This window comes from Mobula hypostoma, chromosome 1 (assembly GCF_963921235.1).
Source record: "Mobula hypostoma chromosome 1, sMobHyp1.1, whole genome shotgun sequence".
NCBI classification, from domain to species: Eukaryota; Metazoa; Chordata; class Chondrichthyes; order Myliobatiformes; family Myliobatidae; genus Mobula; species Mobula hypostoma.
The window spans coordinates 202,122,199-202,136,223 of NC_086097.1; the positions used below are offsets into that span (position 1 = coordinate 202,122,199).

The window sequence follows — 14,025 nt, forward strand, 5'->3', positions numbered from 1 at the left end:
TATATAAGGAGTTTGTGCTTTCACCCTGTGACTGCATGGGTTTCCTCCAGGTGCTCCGGTTTCCTTCCACATTCCAAAGATGTACAGGTTAGTCGGTAGTTTGGTCACATGGGTGTAAATGAGCAGCATGCAATTGTTGGGCTGTAAAGGCCTGTTCTTATGCTGTATCTCTACGAACCGATTTCCAACAATCACTGATTTCAAAATATACATCTATACAGCTGGGACAATATTATGGACAATGAAATACCTCTGAAATTACAAACTGTTATTCTAAGCAGGTGCTACACCTTTCCCAAGGGTGACCTGCAGGCTAGTGGAGGGAAGGAGTGCTTTACACCTCCTTTGATAGAGACATATCTGCACCCCGCCATGCAGAACATATAATCCAGGTAAGTTTAAGAAAGAACACAATATCTTCTATTGAGATAGAAACCCAAGGAATTCACCTTGGATTTCTTGGCATAAATCAGTGTATCATTTTACACAAATACTTGAATATCTCCTCAACCAATTTGGCTCAGACTGTAATCAGTTGTTCAAGAGATCACAAGCTCACATGTCTAAATGGTCTAATGTCTAAATGTGGGCACAGTGTTTAAAGTGGTCAAGAACTGAACAAGTTTGACAAGTATTTCAGTACCTACAACAGCTGAGACAGCAGTCCTTTAAGGAGCCACTGGAGGCCACCGATAGCAAGTTAAACATATTTATTTAACTTAATGTGCTGCACCTGGCTTCACAGCGGCACCAAAACTGCTGCCTGGCTGTGTTCACTGCACACTTTCTATTCACCTGTCTGCCTCTCTATCTGAAGCAGCCAATTTAGTTTCTGTTATAATTTTAGTTGTGCCAATCATTAAAATTCCTAAAGACCTTTTGTGCCTTTTACTTATTAACATATCTTTTACTCCATCTTTCCACTTCCCTCAGATTCCATATGCTTTCTTTTCTGTCCAATTTGCCATATGGGAATTCATCAAAAACCTTGCAAAAATGCACGTGGACTCCATCAGCTGCCTCATATCAGTAACCTTACTTTGTTATCTCCTCAAAATTTCAGACAATCTTCAGAATTTCCATTTACAAGTTGACTATCAATGACCAGTCTGCAACAATCCAACAATCTGTTAGATGTTGATTAACACTGTTCCACAGCAATTCTTTTCCAAAGCTTTCCCACCATTGATGTTAGACTTACTGGTCTGCAGTTACTTGATCTATCCTTTTCACCTTTTGCAAATGACAGAGAAGGACTGTTGTGTTCTTTATATGTACCGTGGGTTACTAAGGACAAGTCATATTCTGGAAGAATTAAAACTAGAACTTTTATTTACAACAGCAAACAGCAACCACGTTTTTAACATACAGTTTCTAGATCATTCTATCATTTCCGCGCATGCTCCGAACTCTGTCCAATCACGTTCTTACAAGTGACACGTGATATCACCACATCTTCCTTTCCTTAAAAAGAAAAACAATTAGCAACATTAATCAAAACAAACGCATAATTTAACATGTCTCTATCAGTCTCTCTGGGGGTTTACAAACACGAGTAGACCTTCTAAGTGAACACGGTTCTTGTGTTTCGTTGTTATTTACATGTGTTGTCTGGTCTGAATCAGTTAACTGAACTCTTTCTTGAGGTCTTTGCAATTTCTTCTTAACACTGTTCCTTCGTCTGTTTGGACCATGTATGATCTGGGCTGTACTTCTTCAAGTACTGTAGCTTTCTGTGTCCACGTGTTCATTTTGTCTTGTATCCTCACTTCATCTCCTTGGTGCAGTTCAGGTAATGGACAAGAACATCTGTCAAAGTATGTTTTCTGCTTTGCTTTGTGTTCATCTTTCCATCTTTTCACTTGTTCACCTCCCTCGGTTCTCAGAAGGCTCTCATCTATTGACAGATTGGATCTCAAACGGTGTCCCATCAAGAGCTGAGCATATGAAAATCCACATTCAAGTGGAGTACTACGGTAGGCTAACAAAGCTTTATAGAAATCACCTCCACTATCTTTTGCTTTGTGCATCAGTTTCTTGATAATTCCTACCGACTTCTCAACTAATCCATTGGACTGAGGAAGAAATGGACTGGATGTTGTATGAACAAAGCCCCATTCATGAGAAAAACGTCTCATACATTCACCATTGGATTGTGGACCATTGTCTGTGAAAACTTCATCAGGTACACCATGTCTGGAAAAACTGATTTCATGCATGTAATTACGTTCTCTGCTGTTGTTCTGCTCAAACCACACACTTCAGGATACAATGAGTAGTAATTAGATTAGATCAGATTAGATTAGATTATGAGGACACGCAGTCCCCTTTTATTGTCATTTAATTATGCATGCATTAAGAAATGATACAATGTTTCTCCAGAATGATATCACAGAAGCACATGACAAACCGACTGAAAAACTGACAAAAACCACATAATTATAACATACAGTTACAACAGTGAAAAGCAATACCGTAATTTGATAAAGAACAGACCATGGGCACACGGTGAAAAGTCTCAAAGTCTCTCGAAAGTCCCATCATCTCACGCAGACGGTGAACCTCCAGCGCCGCAAACTTGCCGATGCAGCATCCTGGAAGCATCCAACCACAGTCCGACTCCGAGTCCGTCTGAAAACTTCGAGCCTCTGACCAGCTCTCCGACACCGAGCACCAAGCACCATCTCTGCCGAGCGCTTCGAACCCGGCCCCGGCAACAGGCAATAGGCAAAGCCGAGGATTCGGGGCCTTTCCCTCCGGAGATTCTCGATCGCACAGTAGCAGCGGCAGCGAAGCGGGCATTTCAGAAGTTTCTCTGGGTGTTCCTACATGCTTCTCACGGCTGTCTCCATCAAATCAAGATTGTGCACGGCCCCCAGTTAACACATACGATATCATTCGGAATGGCCACGCGCGCTGCGTCGTGCCGCCATCTTCTCCTCCTCCAGATCTATTAATCTGTTATTAATAGATAACCTTTGTTGTCAGTTACAAAAAGATCCAACGCTTACCTTCTGATAAGGTCTCTGAAGACTAGGATGCGGATGCAGTGGCTCCTTAGAGTTGCTAGGTTGGTATTTAAAGCATATTTGACTGGAAGACACCAACTCTGCAATTTCTTGATTCGTCCTGGGCCAAAACATCTCTTCCCGTGCCCTTCTCTTACACTTTTCAATACCTAGGTGGCCTTCATGAATTTTCCCAAGGATTTCTTTTTAGAGACTTTTAGGTATCACAATTCTACTACCTTTGTACAATATCCCATCCAGAACAGACAGTTCTGATCTGTGGTTCCAATAATCTTGCACTACTGAGGTACAGTCATGCCTATTATCTGGCCATCCATCCATCACCACTTGTATTACCTGACTGAGAATTTTGTCCTTCTCTGTCTCAAGATGCGGTAGTTCCAACTTTTCGGGAGCAACAGGTACAGTCTCTATGAGCATATCAACAAATGCCCAAACATCAACAGCGTCCCTGTGACTGTCTTTTGTTGTTGGATCCACAGCTCTGGAAAGTGTGTCAGCCGCGTACATGAATTTTCCAGGTGTGTATGACACATTCAATGCATATCTTTGCAATTTGATCATCATTCGCTGAATTCGCAAAGGACAGTCACTTAAAGGTTTGCGAAACAATTCAATCAGAGGCTTATGATCAGTTTCAACATCAATAGATTGCCCTGACACAAACTGATGAAATCTCTCACAAGCAAACATAATGCTGAGCAATTCTTTTTCAATTTGGACATACCTTGTTTCTGGATCAGATAATGAACGAGGTGCATATGTCACTGATAGCCATTCCTGATCACGTTTTAGGAGTAATACTGCCCCTAAGCCTGCTTGAGATGCATCACATGGGATTTTGATGGGTCTCTCAGCATCATAGAATTTCAACACAGGTTCTTTGGTGAGCACTTTCTTGAGATTTTGCCATGCCTTCTCCTGTTCATGAATCCGGCTCCATTCGTTTTTCTTTTCTGTTAGCTGCTCAATGGAGCAAGCTGTTCTGAAAGATTGGGTATGAATTTTCCCATGTAGTTGACCAATCCCATAAACCTTGGAACATCCTTTTTAAATTGCGGTCTTGGAATGTTCTCAATAGCAGAAACCTTCAATGGATCAGGACACACACCTTCTTTGCTGATGATATCACCCACAGAGGTAAGTTCAGTCACTCCTAGCTGACATTTGTCTTTATGCAACTTCAGGTTTGCCTTGCGTGTTTCCTCTAAGACTTGTCTGAGTCTGGCGTCATGCTCCTGTTTAGATGATCCCCAAACAATAATATCGTCCATGGATGTATCCACACGCTCAGTGTGCTCATGTAGCATGTGAATGGTTTTATGGTACACTTCAGGAGCTGATGCAATTCCAAATGGAAGCCGAAGAAAACAGTATCTGCCTAAAGGAGTGTTAAAGGTACACAACTTTGAACTCGGTTCATCTAGTTTAAGTTGCCAGAATCCAGAGATGCATCTAATTTACTAAGGTACTTTGTGGAGGCATGATCAGGTCCTGAAGACCATCACTGAAGCCGTCAGCGCAGGAGTTGAGTGGGCGAAGCGGTCCCGACCCTCCAAGCAGACCATTGCCTTTGTCAGAGCTGGGGAGCAGCCAATACCTGCCAAAAGAACATCTGCAGGCATTCTGATCTCTGCAAGGGACTGGCAGCTGTTGGTGGACCTCGAAGGGCAGCTGAAGTTCCCCAACCATATCGCAGCCACCACCCTGCGACCAGACATTGTCCTAATGTCTGAGTCTACTAAGCAAGTGGTGCTGCTGGAGCTGACAGTCCCATGGGAAGATAGCTTGGAAGAGGCCTTTGAAAAGAAGCTCTCCAAGTACGCAGGACTGGTCAGCAACTGTCAGCAGGCTGGATGGAGAGCGAGGTGTCTCCCAGTGGAGGTTGGTTGTAGGGGATTCGTAGCCCATTCTTTAGTTAGGGCCTTCAGCATTTTGGGCATCGAGGGAGAGAGGAAGAGGAGAGTCATCCGCAGTACCACCGATGCGGCAGAGAGGGCCTCAAGATGGCTGTGGCTCAAGAGAGGGGAGCCATGGAGTCATAAGTAGCTAGCCATCTAGACACAAGCTGGGGTCTGGTCAGCCCCGGCTGGGTCACCTGGAGGAGGTTATATGATGTTGAAAGACCCGAAACACCTGATGATTCCAGGAACATCACTGAAGATGTGTCCAGAAGCATCAATAGATGTACGTACACAGCTTACTTTTCAATTTGGCTTTGCAACTTACCTATTTTTAATTATCTTTAATTTCTTAATATGCCTTTAAAAGAGGACCTACTCATCTTTATTATCCCTTTTACCTTCATATTTGTCAAACAGTTTAGAGTTTTCCTTGATTTTTAACTATAATATAGTTTAAGGATCCTCTTTGGCTTTCTAATTTTTTTTTAAATTCAGTTCAGCTTCCTCTATGTTTCTCTCGTCCTCTGTACCATTGAGCACATCCCAGTTTTCTCTTATTTTACCCAATGTCTTGGGGGGGTCAAGACTGAGAACCAGCCTTTTCTTTTATTAATAACATATTTGATGTGAGCCCACAGTCATCTCATTGAATGACCCACTTTGATCATTTCCTTCCAAATAGCTGCTTTACATTTTGCTTCTGCAAAATTGCATTCAGCCACGAAAAAAAAGCTATTTTTAAAAGTTAATCCTGTTCCATGACTATGCCAGATCTAACTCAATTATGATGTCTTCAAAATACTTTCCAGCTTGTATCCTCTCCATTTGTACACACCTATCATTATACCACATGTAAAATTGATGACAATTACTGCACACCTCCAACTGAACCAATATCTGCAGAACATTCTGTAATCACCACTACCTGCTCATGAATTTGACGTTCTGGCAGTATCTTCAATTAAAATGGTGGAGATCTATAACATTTCTATTTATAGTTAAAATATCACAAAGCATTTCCGGAAAAATAAAGGAATAACAGTGTTGATGCATAAAAGAACAGGAAAACAAAATAATAGCTGAAGGTTTTTCAGCATGTTTTTAATTCTGCTCTGTGTGTGTGTGTGTGTGTGTGGGGGGGGGGAGGGGTATGGGCTTGTCTTAGACAAGAGAAAATGGTATCCATTCATCTCCATGTATGGATACGACATGGAGACATCTGTCATGTAAAGTCATGTTAATCATGTTGTGACTATTCCTTCAAAGGGATAATATTGTAATCTAAACTCAACCCTAACTTTTCCAAGATTTTTTGTTTGAGTCCTTACAATCATTTCAATGAACCAGGTTTAATGACAACCTATGTGATTGTGACAGAAGCTATTTCACCCATCCACCCTTGTACTTCCAGACTTTTGGACTCTGTGGAGATTGTTGTTAAGCCGACAAACAAAGTCAGGAATCAAAAGGCTGAGCATAGTTGGACTAATATTCTGAGTTCAGTGCAAGGAGTATTGTAAGGAAGGCAGATGAGCTTTGGGCTTGGATCGGCACATGAAATTATGACTTTATAGCCATTGGTGAGACTTGGTTGCAGGAGGGCAGGGCCAGCAGCTCAATGTTCTGGGTTGTCATTGTTTTGGACATGATAGAATGGGAGGGATTAAAGGGGGAGGGGCGGCATTACCCGTCTGGGAAAATGTCAGACAGGATGGGGCAGACTGGAAAGCTCATTTTCTGAGGTTTATGGGTAGAACAGATGAATAAGAAGGATATGACCATGTTAGTGGGATTATACTATACACCACTCAACAGACTGCAGGATTTAGAGGAACAAATTGGTAGTGAGATCACAGACTGTTGCAAGAAACATGAGGTTGTGATATTAGGTGATTTTAACTTTCCACGTATTGACTGGGGGTCCCACACTGTAAAAAGGTTGGATGGGAAAGAATTTGTCATATGTGTTCAAGAAGCTTTCTTTAATCAGTATGAAGAAATTCCAGTGAGAGGGAGTGCAATACTGGATCTCCTATCAGGAAATGGGACGGGGAGTGCAGGGGAACACTTTGCATCTAGTGATCATAATGCTATCAGTTTCAAGGTAATTATGGAAAAGGATAGGTCGGGTCCTCTGGGTGAGATTCTAAATTGGAGAAAGGCCAACTTTGATGGAATCAGGAAGGATCTGGCACACCTGGATTGGGGCAGATGGTTTTCTGGCAAAGGTGTACTTTAAAAGTGAAATTTTGAGGGTATGGAGTTTGTATGTTCCTGTCAGAAGAAAAGGCAAAGGTAACAGGTTTAGGGAACCTTATCTGAGAGACACTGAGGCCCTGATTAAGAAAAAGAAAGTGCATAGCAGGTATAGGCAAGTAGGAACAAATGAGCTACTTAAGGACTATAGAAATGCAAGAGAATATTTAAGAAGGAAATCAGGAAGGTTAAAAAAAAAGGCATGAGGTTGCTCTAGCAGACAAGCTGAAGGAGTATCCTAAGGGCTTCTGCAGATAAACGTTAAGAGCAAAAGTATACCAAGGGACAGAATTGGTTCTCCGGAAGATTAGAGTGGTAAACTATGCGTGGAGCCGATAGATATGGGGAAGATATTAAATGGAGTTTTTGCATCTGCATTTACTTGGGGGACAGACACAGAGTCCATGGAAGTGAGGCAAAGCAGCACTGAGGTCATGGACCCTATACACTATAGATTACAGAAGAGGAGGTGTTTGTTGTGGATAAATCCCCAGGGATTGACAAGGTGTTTCCTTGAATCCAATGTGGGGGGGGGGGGCGAGTGCAGAAATTGCAGGGGTGTGGGCAGAGATTTTTAAAAATCCTTAGTCATGAGTGAGGTGCTGGAAAATTAGAGGATAGCTAATGTTGTTCAGTGTTTAAGAAAGGAAAATATAGGCCAGTCAGCCAGATACCATTAATGGGAAAGTTATTGGAAGGTGTTCTAAGGGACCGGGTATAAAAGTATTTGGATAGACAGGGAATGATTAATGATAGTCAACATGGCTTTGTGCGTGGTATGTCATCTCCAACCAACCTTATCGAGTTTTTCAGGGAAGTTACTAGGAAAGTTGATGAAGGGAAGGCAGTGGATATAGTTAATATGGATTTTAGCAAGAACTTTGACAAGATCCCACATGGGAGGTTGTTCAAGAAGGTTTAGTTGCTTGTTATTCAAGATGAGGTAGTAAATTGGATTAGACATTGGCTTCACGTGAGAAGCCAAAAAGTGGGAGTAGATGGTTGCCTCTCTGACTGGAGACCTGTGCCACAGGGATCGGTGCTGTGTCCATCGTTGTTTGTCATCTATATCAACTATCTGGATGATAATGTGGTCAACTGGATGAACAAGCATGCGGATGACACCAAGACTGGGGTGTAGTGGGCAGTGAGGAAGACTATCAAAGCTTGCAGTGGGATTTGGACTAGCTGGAAAAAAGGGCTTGAAAATGACAGAAGGAATAGGAGCAGGGATGTGATGTTGAGGCTCTATAAGGCGCTGGTGAGACCTCACTTGGGGTACTGTGGGCAGTTTTGGTCTCCTTATTTAAGAAAGGATGTGCTGACGTTGGAGAGGGTACAGAGAAGATTCACTAGAATGATTCCGGGAATGAGAGGGTTAACATATGAGGAACCTTTGTCCGCTCTTGGACTGTATTCCTTGGAGTTTAGAAGAATGAGGGGAGACCTCATAGAAACATTTCGAATGTTAAAAGGCATGGACAGAGTGGATGTGGCAAAGTTGTTTCCCATGGTGGGGGAGTCTAGTACGAGAGGGCATGACTTCAGGATTGAAGGGCGCCCTTTCAGAACAGAAATGTGAAAAAATTTTTTTAGTCGGAGGGTGGTGAATCTATGGAATTTGTTGCCACGGGCAGCAGTGGAGGCCAAGTCATTGGGTGTATTTAAGGCAGAGATTGATAGGTATCTGAGTAGCCAGGGCATCAAAGGTTATGGTGAGAAGGCGGGGCAGTGGGACTAAATAGGATAAAATGGATCAGCTCATGATAAAATGGCAGAGCAGACTCGATGGGCCGAATGGCCTACTTCTGCTCCTTTGTCTTATGGTCTTATGGAATTTAATGCCGACAATAGTAAAGGATGTCACTTTTGGGAGGACCACACAGGGAAGGTCCTACATGGTATGCAGAAGGGCACTGAGAGGTGTGGTAGAACAGAGGGATCTGGGAATACAGATCCATAATTCCAAGAAAGTGGCATCACAGGTGGCTAGGGTCATAAAGTACAGCAGTTGGGTTGTTATGCTGATGTTGTACAAGAGGTTTGTGAGGCCTAATTTGGAGTATTGTGTCCAGTTTTGGTATCTAACTATAGGAAAGATGTAAATTTTCTCTGCATTCTTTCAATCTTATTTACAAGAATGTTGCCAGGACTTGAGCACCCAGTTTACAAAGAAAGACTGAATAGGTTAGGACTTTATTCCTTGAACATAGAAGATTGGGGGGGAGGGAGATTGATAGAGGTATACAAAATTATGAGGGGTATAGATCGGGTAAATATAAACAGGCTTTTTTCACGGAGGTTGGATGAGACTGCAACTAGAAGTCATGGGTTAGGGGTGAAAAGTGAAAAGTTTAAGGGGAACATGATGGGAAACTTCATCACTCAGAGGGTGGTGAGAGTGTGGAATGAGCTGCCAGTGCAGGTGATAGATTGGAGTTTGATTTCAGCATCTAAGAGAAATTTGGATAAGTAAATGGGATGGAATGGGTATAGGGGGCTATGGACCAAGTGCAAGTCAATGGGATGAGGCAGAAAAGACTAGATGGGCCAAATGGTCTGCTTCTGTGCTGTAGTGTTCTATGATATCTTTAAGGAGTCCTGCACAAGAACTCCCAAGTCTCCTGAGGCCAATTAGGGTGGATAAATCCTTAGGCTTTGACAAGGTGTCTCCTCAGATTTTGTGGGAGGCTAATTCATAAATTTCAGGGATATTTAAAACATCCTCAGCCACAGGTGAAATGCCTGAAGACTGGAGGATAGCTAATGCTGTTCTATTGTTCAAGAAAGGTTCTAAGAATAAGCCAGCAAATTATAGGCCAGTGAGCCCGATGTCAGTCATGGGTAAATTACTGGAGGTATTCTAGGGACAGGATAAGGAAGGCAAATGCAATGCTAGCATTCATTTCAAGAGGATAAGAATGTAAAGGCAAGGATGTGATGCTGAGGCTTTGTAAGCCATTAGTCAGACCACACTTGGGGTATTGTGAGAATCTCAATAGTACAGAGGACTAGAATAATACAAAAGAGGCTGAGTTGAATTTAAAAAAAACATTAGGAGGATTTTGGACCTCCTAAGAAAGGATGATGATGATGATGATAATAATTAATAATAGTAAGTACTTTATTGATCCCAAGTGGGAAATTATTGATATTGCAGAAGGGAGGTTTACAAAAATTATCTTGTGTATGAGGAGCATGTGATGGTTCTCGGCTCATAGTCACTAGACTTCAGAAGGATGATAGAGGATCTCATTGAAACCTACGGAATACTGAAAGGCCCAGTTAGAGTGGATGTGGAAGGAATGTTTCCATTACTGGGCGCATCTAAGACCAGAGGGCACAGCCTCAGAATAAAAGTACATCACTTTGGAACAGAGGTGAGGAGCAATTTGTTTACTTAGAGGATGGTGAGTCTGGAATTCATTGCCATACATGGCTGTGGAGGCCAAGTCATTGGGTATTGTAGCAAGCATTTGGTCCATGATGACAGACGAGAGGAGCTCGTTAAACTCAACCGCTGTTTTTATTGCGATGAGCACGGTGAGAACTACTCAGTCAAATACAGCCAGGGATGGTGATTATTACACACTCCGGTTGCAGTCAGTGTGACCCACAAACACACAAGCGAACAACTATACTGTATAACCCGAAATAAATTGTAATGATAAATGAACAATAATTCCACGAATGTATTATAAAAGAAGAACAATAAGCTGCACTGGCCATGAGGACACCCAGGGCATGCCCTTTTCTTATTGTTACCATTGGGTAGGAGGTACAAAAGCCTGAAGGCACACACTCAGTGATTCAGGAACAGCTTCTTCCCCTCTGCCATCCGATTCCTAAATGGATATTGAATCTTTGGATACTACCTCACTTTTTTTTAATATACGGTATTTCTATTTTGCATGTTTTTAAAATCAATTCAAAATAAGTAATTGATTTACTTGTTTATTTATTTGTTTAAATCTTTTCTGCGAGATTATGTATTGCATTGAACTGCTGCTGCTAAGTTAACAAATTTCACGTCACATGCCGGTGATAATAAACCTGATTCTGAATCTGAATGCAGCAGCCAGCGTCAACTGCAGTCCCAGAGCGTCACATTGCCCCCACCAGAGGGGTCAGTCATCCCTGGGAACCCCAGAGTCCACAACAAAGTCCAAACATCCTGGTGGTGGTTGATGCACTGCCTGGGGCACTGGGGGTGGGGGTGTCTGTAGCTCCCTCCCCACCCGTTGGTGACCGTAGACAGCTGGACCGCTGTCGTTGTCCACCGAGGTGGGGATGGCTGGTTTGTGTTGGGGCAGTCATCCGAAGGGATGATGGTGATGGTTGACCCAGTATCCACCAATGAACATCTGATACCTTCCACCACACAGTCCACATATTAGCCTTGCTCTTCACCCAAACAGTTCATCCATGCAGGCGACAATTGAGGGATTCTGCAGGCAGTCTCAGGAGGCACTTTGGGCGGGATGGGGGGGTGAAATATCTGTTCCTTCTCCACCTCTGCCAGCAATGATGTCAGGCGTATGTGCTGCCGAAGGCACTCCAGTGTCAGCGCCTTTACAAAGACGTGAAGGGCAAGCTCTTCCTGGGCCGCGGGAGGGAACCGAGTTCTTGTTGTTGAAGTGTTCCTGACATTCCTGAGTATCAGATAAAATGCATTGAAGTGTCTGAATATTGGATTGACTTAGTCAGAAAAGAGTTTCTGCAGACCTAGTTGCTGAGAAAGCAGATAAGGAGGACACTTGAAGGTGCTTGTGTTGAGGAAATGTATTTGCACCACATCCTTGACTTACCTTGAGCACCCAAGGTTGTTGATCCCTTTCTTACATATGTGCAGAATCCCTTGCCCTCACTTCCACCAACAACAAACCCCCGAAAAAAAAATCAGATAAACAAAGCAGCAGGACCTTCCGTGCTGCCTCTCCAACTGCAATCTTGCTGAAAGATATTCTTTTTCTTTCAATAGTGAATATTTTTAAGAGTTCCATTTAGACTATTTCTTATCTCTGGGGGGCAGTAGGTGAATGAGGTGAGATTTTCTGGCCTCCAAGTTGCCTAGAAAACCTATTCTTGCACAGAATTTGCATTTGGTTCACACTGGTATCTGTTAAAATCAGTACACAGTTGTAATTTGGAGAATTAACTTAATTATTTTATTTGCTTACATTTAGAATCTAGTGTAATTTTTTTGGTATTGTTCATTAAAAAGCAAAAAGCACTCATTTACATATACAGAAATATTGCACAACAGTAGCCCACAAATAGTTTTGAAATATATGCATAAATCCAGTGAATGTCGTAATCTACTTTCCAGTGGACAGGACCAGGAGTGTCCACCTTAAGTATTTTATTTGTTCATTTATAGATGTTTATATCAATTATGACTAGAACAGGAGCAGGCTTCAGTTGGACAGATGCATGGCAGATGGATGTTAATGCATTTTTAAAGGGAATACAGGATTAAATAGACCAGGTGGTTCACATACACAGATCTTTAATGCCAGCAGGACAAGTTGATAAAACCTTAAAAAAGCAGGTGGAATCCTTGGATTTACAAAAAGAGACAGAGTACAAAGGTAAACGGGCTAAGGCTTTGGAAGAGGAGCCAAAAGATTCACTCAAATAGAGGACAAGACCTTTTAGTTCTATAGCTAGAATTGTTCACTGAACAAGTAAACCTTGAAGAGAAATGTATTGAAAGTATTTGAAAACAAAGATTTTGACCAAGGAATGGAAGATCTATATTCCCTGGGATGTGATGAATAACCAAAAATCAAAAGGGACATGAAGAATGTTTCTAGGTGGTGAGTGTTGCAAATTGCAATGAATAAATAGAAAGGGTGTAAAAAAAAAACACATTCAGAAGCTTAAAATTGGATGTATATTGAAAGGAAAATAGTTAAAATAAAGAAATAAAGTTACTAAGGGTGATGAAAAACTGTAAAGCTTTTCAAAGAATTGGGATATAGGCATAACAGTCAGAATTGTCTCCAATGCTATACAATTCTGTGTGTGTTTTTCACTTCAGTCTTACACACAATTTCCTGTTGGTCAGATGTGCAGGACATAATACACCTATGAAATTGGTGTCCAGGCAGTTGTCTCAGTCCGAGGTCATGGAAAGGAGTCAGCAATTATAATTGTGTATACATTTGCCATTTTCTAATCACTTTGTAGATTTTCTTCCTTTTTGCCACTTAAGTTCTTTTGAGCCTTTTCATCAATTGGAAACTAATTTCGTTTCTCTCCCAGCAATATTACTGTTATCAATGCATTTCCCAGTGGGAATCTCTCTAAATGTCAAGTTGGAGAAAGACAAAGATCAAAAAAGCAGGATGCCAAGTAAGTCAAATTGCAGAAAGATACCATTCACCAGTGCCCCTCACCAGGAACACACAGTCATCCCAGGAGAAGCATTTCAGCAAGCAAGTCATTAATGAGTTATTCTAATCCACCGTGGCTCTAAATTGCCAGTGGATATAAAAGTCATAACTGCTATTCCAGGCTGCCACTTTAGCCAATCAGCTGCATACAATTGCATTGCCTGCCACAAACAGCATTTCATCTACTTCTTTCAAGAACAACTGCACCAGTATGGCAGTACCCTAAAACGACAGTCTGAAATAAGTCCAGGATCTCACAGGCTATAAGAACAGGACAACACATTCACCCAGTGAAAAGTAATTCTCTTCCCGACACTGTTTGCGACCAGTACTGAAGTAAAATGCAAGTTATTTCTCCTTTATGGAGAATACACTCAGCCTCCATTTTAAGGCATTCTATACTTTCAGCACCCTTTAAACCAGAAAGGCTCTAGTATT

The 14,025-nt window shown here is 42.0% G+C and overlaps 1 protein-coding gene across 1 annotated transcript in view; it reads right to left on the minus strand.

Annotated features, from left to right (window-relative positions):
• LOC134354245 (nucleolar protein 4-like) overlaps nt 1-14,025 on the minus strand; it is a 424,681-nt gene that overhangs the window by 346,014 nt on the left and 64,642 nt on the right. The gene's annotated exons all lie outside the window — the stretch shown is intronic.